Genomic DNA, 7,097 nt, shown 5'->3' with positions numbered 1-7,097 from the left:
AAACCCTTTCTTTTCCTCCTAAAGTGAGGAATGAAGACCCAAAAGAAAATTAAACTTCAAAAAGACTGAGCATGGCAGAAATATCAATTAAAAACTAATTAAGTATTTGACTATGTATATATTACTATATAGGTACATGCATTGGTGATATATATATTATTCTTTAGAGTAAAATTTTAATTGATACTTCAAGGTAGTTTAACTTGTATAGTAGTTAAACTGTCACGTATGTAAATACTCAGGAACACTAACTCTTCGCTGACAAAAGCTGTTCCTCATCCTAAGTAACTCTTTCCGTGGAAACTCTATCTGATCTTTATTTCACCTTCTTACAGAATTGATTAAGGGACAGGGAGGCTAGGTAGGGGGCTATGTAACCAGGCTCACAGAAATCCCAGATGTGGAGAAATGTCATAGACTAGATATTAACCAGAGAGAAGGGAACAGAACAAACCCACCTTGTTTGTTCTAAATATAGAGGAGATATTTACTGGATAGTTACAAATCCACCTTGTTTGTTCTAAATATAGACAGGATATTTTCATGATATTTACAAATCTACCTTGTCTTAAATGTTATAGAAAAGATATTTACCAAGTTCCCTGGTCAGTTTTCTATAAAAGACCAACCATAACATTCCTCAGTGGCAACACATTCTGGACCCCTCTCACTTTAGCCAGCTCCTTTTCTTTCCTTTTCTGTTCTCACTTTCCCTTAGTAAACTTTCACTTCACCCTTTAGTTCTTGAGACAAGAACCTTGCAACATGACCACTAGTCCACATTCCTTCCGTGAAACATGCTAATGGATGCCACTACCATATTTTTTGTGCTAGTGATCGTTAGGGGTTGCTACCCTCTATTAATTTTCAAGTCCTATAAGACCATCAAGAGCCTTGCTGGTTTCTCTACCTCTCTGGTTTCCTACAGTCCTCTTTGCAAATACCAGATTCGCAGGCTCTGACTGTACATCTCAAATCTACAAATGTCGCAGGGCAAAAGAAGCTGCAGATTAATAGCTCACCTCTCTGTGATTCTACTCTCTTCAAAGTATAAACCTGTCTAGTTGTGATGGGTGGGCATCAGCTGCCCTCCAATGCTTTTAACAGAATTTTAAAACTTATTTTATCTTATGTTTTATCTTCTGGCTTTTCTGTTTATTTTTGGTGAGAACATTAGTCTGCTGCATGACCTCCTACACGGGCAGGAGTTCTAAGTCTGTATTTGAGGGCACAGAACAAGAGCTGTGTTCAACCATGAAGCTTTTGTTTATCTCATTTCTATTTCAGGGCCCTAAAGAGTTCTTCTCTGCTCAGAAAGTTAATGGTCCTCAAGTTTTGACAAATACATACCAAAATTGTTTTTTCTGTCCTTTTACTTTTAAATGATATTTACTTACAAAAACATGAAATCCTGACATTTCATGATTCTACTTTAAATGTGCCATCCACTAATGATGGCACTTTATTTTAATGGGGTTTGTAGACTCACTTGGAGTTGACTAGAATTCATTTTGGGGGGATGCATCTTCTCCCTCTGTCTTTTGAAGGAGCCATTGTGCGTGGAAATGGAGAGATGGTCCAGGCTTTGCAGCTCAGGCAGGAGAGATGCTCAGTTTTGCTCTGAGGTTCTTTAGTCAGTAACTCTGGTCACTTGTGCATAAAGAGCCAGTGACCCCAACTGATCCCAAATACCTGACTTTACAGAAAATATCTTATTGTCCTTAGTGAACGTTCTCAGCATTTGGCCTTCTGAGGCCAGGACAACAGGAGGCTAGGCAGAGCTGAGGCAAACAGGAGAATCGCCTTCCCCAAATCTGAGTAGAACTGAGGACTCCTAAAGGTGTCTGATGGGCTTGCTCCTTGGCTTAAGTCAGTTTCATCTAGGACCTTGGGGAAAACAGTGTATGTCAGTTCCCATTAAGTGAGGAGATACGCTTATGGAAATAGTATCACCTCATTCTAGACCTACACCCCTCTCTCTTGGCTCTGTTTCCCCTGTCACCTATGAACCATCTGAAAGGCAGATCCCCCTGAGCTCACAAGGTCCTTTAGAGAGAAGATAATTGTATTCTCTCCATAGATCGTCACAGATCGTTGCTCTATTTGAAAAGCACACCTCTTGTCACTGCACTGCAGAGCATCTAGATGTTACAAACCATGCCACGATTTTTAGCATGTCCTTGTGCTTCTCCATGATGAGGGGCATATTCTTTAAAATACTTGGCATTTCTCAGAAAAAAAGATACAGTTAATGCTGCTAGTATTCTAATGTTGCTAGTATTACGAATTAAAGAGTTGCTCCTTTTCTTAGCTGTCCTCAGTCCCACAGAGCTATTTGGGCTGCATCCCCTCCCTGTTAGCGCTGCTGCTCGTTTCAAAACCAACAGCCAAGGGCACCTGGGTGGCTCAGTCAGTTAAGTGTCCGGCTCAGGTCCTGATCTCAGGGTTGTGAGCTCAAGCCTGCACCAGGCTCTGTGCTCAGCAGGGAGTCAGCTTGAGATTCTCTCCCTCTACCTCTCCTCCCTCCCCCCAAATAAATAAATCTTAAAAAAAAGCAACAGCCAAAGCAGATGCAAGGAAGATGCGCAAGGGAAATGCATTTGTGTTCATAAATGCAAGGAGCTAAAACAGCAACAGCTGTGGCAATTGCAGGATTTCGACGGGTAATCAAGTAACTAAGTACCAAAAGCAGGATTTGACAATTCTACCGGGGCCTGGGACAGAGGGCAATGAGAACTTGGGCTTCTAGAGGAATCTTTTCTACAATCAACAAAAATGTAAATCCGGTGAGCATACCCCAATAAGCACAGCAGATTTTCTGGCTTTTGATTCCCACCCCTGAGCAGTAGGAATATCCTTTCTCATAACATTTGGCTTTCTTAGAAATATTTACCCTCTGTCGTCACTGATTCACCTCTCTATTTTGGGTTAAATTCACCACCGGTTTAATAACATTTTTCAAGAGACTTACATACTTCTGAAAAGATGGGCATTTCCCAGAAGAAGTATTGTGCCCATTTAGGGTGAGGTTTATGGGTAGCATTTCTTCTGAAATGTTCCTCCCAAATCTAAAAGGCAGTGATTCTCAGATTCTCACATAAAGGGTTTCCGTGTTTCACCAATTGCTAGACAGAGTAAGTACTCATCAATGGTAGCTGTTTTCATGGTTATCTCCACAACTTTTCTCTTTACAAAGCATATATTTCATCACCAAATAAACAGAGGGACTTGTGTAGCCAAATTCTTAAAAATTTTCTTGGAAGATACTAGAGAAGATCTCCCTGTATTAATCATGTTTTTTATTTTCTATATTTTATGATGTTTGACTTTGGGAGAGACGGCCCTTCCCGAGCTGGCTAATTCTTAGATGTAGCAAACAACTTGCCCATGAGCACATCTCTCACCTACAAACCAACCACCAATCCAAAGTCCGTATCCCCAACTACCTCCCTATATCAAGCCCTCACACACCAAGCCCACATTTCCCCTGCCCCAAATCACCCCAGGTCCCGGCACTAGACAACTAGAGGCCACCTTTATAGCCCAGAGCCTGCCCCAAGTATTCAAACTATACAGTCCTGTTTGCTCAAACTTGCCTCACCCCATCCTTCCCACAGAAACCACAATAGAGCCCCTGGGCCATGCTTTTCCCATCATTCCTTCTGTTTCCTGACTTACCTGGGCATTTCCCCACATGGCGCTGTGCGGAGCCGCACACGCACTCCTCTTGGGCATTGTAAGTAATAAACTCTTCTTTCAAAGTCCATTGTCTCCGTGTCTGTCATCTTACTATCCCTGATTAAAACAAATCCTGAGTACATTTGAAGATACTCCCAGACCACAAACAACAGGTCCGAGGAATAATATGCAAAGAAAAAAAATGCTCTCAAAATTGAAGTGGAAATAAAAATATGAGAAGAGGAAAACCTTTGAATTTGTTATTCATTGTCTTTCTCTAGTTGTGTTTGGGAAAGAAGTTGCCTCAATCCAAGCATATACTTGGAACTATGGAATTCCTATGGGAATAAATGCCCATTTGCTTTAGGGTGCTGAGTTTTAACAAAATTATGGACAGTATGAATAGTAGCAGAAATAATCTCCAATATAATCTTTAGCAGTTCAGCAATTAATTAAATCTCATCAAAACATGTTCAAACCTGGACCGATTTTTTTTGCATTTTCTTCTTTTATTTTCAAGAAGCTTTTAAGTGATTTCTCTTGGTTTTCCTGCCAAATTTTAAAACACCAAGCCCCTGGGTTAGGTGAAACATGCCCATGTATCAAGTTAAACATCAAAAGAAATGCCGGAGTTGGGGGTGGGGTGGGAGGGATGGGATGACTGGGTGATAGACACTGGGGATGGTATGTGCTCTGGTAAGCGCTGTGAATTGTGCAAGACTGTTGAATCTCAGATCTGTACCTCTGAAACAAATAATGCAATATATGCTAAGAAAAAAAAAAGAAGAAGAAGATAGCAGGAGGGGAAAATGAAGGGGGGGAAGCGGAGGGGTAGACGAACTATGAGAGATGATGGACTCTGAAAAACAAACTGAGGGTTCTAGAGGGGAGGGGGTGGGAGGATGGGTTAGCCTGGTGATGGGTATTGAGGAGGGCACGTTCTGCATGGAGCACTGGGTGTTATGCACAAACAATGAATCATGGAACACTACATCTAAAACTAATGATGTAATGTATGGGGATTAACGTAACAATAAAAAAATCTTCAAAAAAAAAAAAAAAGAAATGCCTAATTATAAATGCTTTCTGGAGTAAAGAACGAAGAGGGTAGATGTGGTGAGGAACTGGGAAGACCTGTAAGGAGGCATGCAAGGGGCAACATCTGCAGCGGCCGTTCCAGGGACAAGATGGAAAGCACAGCTTCCTGAGCCAATTCTGCAAAGAGACTCTGTACGCTGGCAGGAGGGTGAAACAATTTATAGACCAAGGAAGACCTGGACAAAATGATCCATTTTTGGAGGAATCATTGTGTTGAAGCCATGAACATTTTCTAGAGAGCTATTTGAGGAGGCAGATGTTTAGATAATATATTGCTGCTTTGCATTTCTATAACACCTTCCATCTAAGAGCTGCAGAGTGTAACACAAACATTAACTAATAAATTAAGCCTCGTGGCACCTCTGCGTGATCGATAGGCATAACAGCCGTTTTTATAGTGTGAGAAAGGCAGCACCCTGCTCAGAGGTGCTGAAGTCATTTACCCAAGGTCACAAAGGGGGAAACATGACAAACTCTTTCAAAATGGAGCACCAATTCTCCCCTCGCTCACATAATGTGTTTTTTCTCACTTGGCAGGTCAGCAACTTCAAGAGTATGTCCTTTTCTATGGGATGCTTAGGTGCTAGAAGAGAATGCAATGTATACCCTGGTCTCCACTGATTTGCTTCAGTAAATATCTCTTTAATTTAACTGGGAGATGGTTTGAAATATTAAGTCTTGGATCAAAGCCTTCCTCCTTTCTCTCTGGTTTACCCAGGAATTAATTTGTTTGCTAATGCTGGTCTCTTTCCTGGGATGATGGTGACCTTTAGCTCTGGAGTTACGTGTTCATATTGTTTAATCCGATTATGCAAAGGACTTAAAATATTACAAGAATATCAAACAACCCCAACACATCTGTGTAGGCGTTAATGTAATTATTTTTATTGCTATTTTAATTTCTGAAAAGCCCCATAAAATTGTCATTGAAAGTAGAGCGTGACATCTCAACAAAAAACAGGGCCAGTCCTTAACAGAATCTAATGGGCTTGTCAGTAAAATCTTTTTTACTTTTATGTATCTTCCTAAAGGCTACTCACTCCATTATCACACATTTGGCATAGTAACAAGTTGTTTCATAGTGGTATTGTCTTTTTCCTCTGTCTCTCGATAACCCACATAATTTCTCCAGTAGGATATTCAGGCAGAGGGAAAACAAAGCAAAGAAACCAAATATAAATCCCTAGTGCTCACAAACTCTTGGAAAGAAGATGGCCACGCCACCACTGTTACACAGAGTGATGGGGTTTTCTACCTTCTTGCAGATTTTCACATTTCTCAGGGAATAACAGGTTCACCTCTTGAGTCACACATGTCCTTAATTGCCATTTGTTTTCTTTTTCCTATTGTAAGAAATAGAAGCGTTTTTTTGTTTGTTTTAATGAAGCAAGACATGATTTGCTTATCACTGGGTCACAGCTTCCTTTCTTTTCCAGACACCGTTCTGCGGCAGCATTAGCACTCACATGATAAGACTATCATTCATTGGTTAACAAATTACATTTAGGCAGCATTTTGCATCACTCCACATGTTCCTACCCCGCTTTCTCCCCAAACATCACAACACCTCAAATGCAGGCACTGACTAGGGTATGGTGAGGCAACAGAGCCAAGGAAGGACCTGGTCACCTGGTTTCCACAGTGTGCTGAGGGCACTGGAAACCACATGGACATGGAGGCAGGCGTGCTGGATGCAAATCCCAGCCCTGGCAGCTGGTCATCCCGAAGAAATTCTGTCACACCTTGCCCTGGGCACCTCAATGAAGAGTGGGTACTTATCCAAATGGGGGAGTGTGTGTGGCTGGGGGAGGGAGCAGTGAATGCCCATAGCTTAGGAGGAAAGAAAACCACCCTACGTGGTTCTGATAGAGCCTTCTGGGAGGCTGGTTGAAATCATCCTTATAGACTACATAGATTTTTTTAAAGCACAGTTTGTCCTAGAGTTGGGCTTTGGTGTACAGTCCATTTCTTTGGTGTACAGTCCATTTCTGACCCATGGGGTCAAATTGCCAATGTCAAAGGAAAAGAGGTGAAGAAGGGCAAGTCGGTGGAAACAGCACGTGGGTCAACCAGCAACCTGAGCCACCGCTCCACAGATGAGGGTGCATTTTTCATTTGTGGTTGCCACAATTTCTTTAGAACTCTCTTGCCTATCAAGGCTGATAAAGGAAGAATTAAAGAACATGCTGGAAGAGAAACTGGAAGAAGGAGTAAGATCACTTCTCAGCACTGGACTCTGTAGTTTGGCCTTTGGAACCTGGCCCTCATCGGTTTGAGGCTCGTTTGCCTGGCTGGAAGAATAAGCTAGGGTCAGCTGAAGT

The sequence above is a fragment of the Mirounga leonina genome, unplaced genomic scaffold, assembly GCF_011800145.1.
Source record: "Mirounga leonina isolate KUSES-001 unplaced genomic scaffold, KU_Mleo_1.0 Mir_82, whole genome shotgun sequence".
Taxonomy (NCBI): domain Eukaryota; kingdom Metazoa; phylum Chordata; class Mammalia; order Carnivora; family Phocidae; genus Mirounga; species Mirounga leonina.
Note: the sequence above shows the minus strand (reverse complement) of the source record.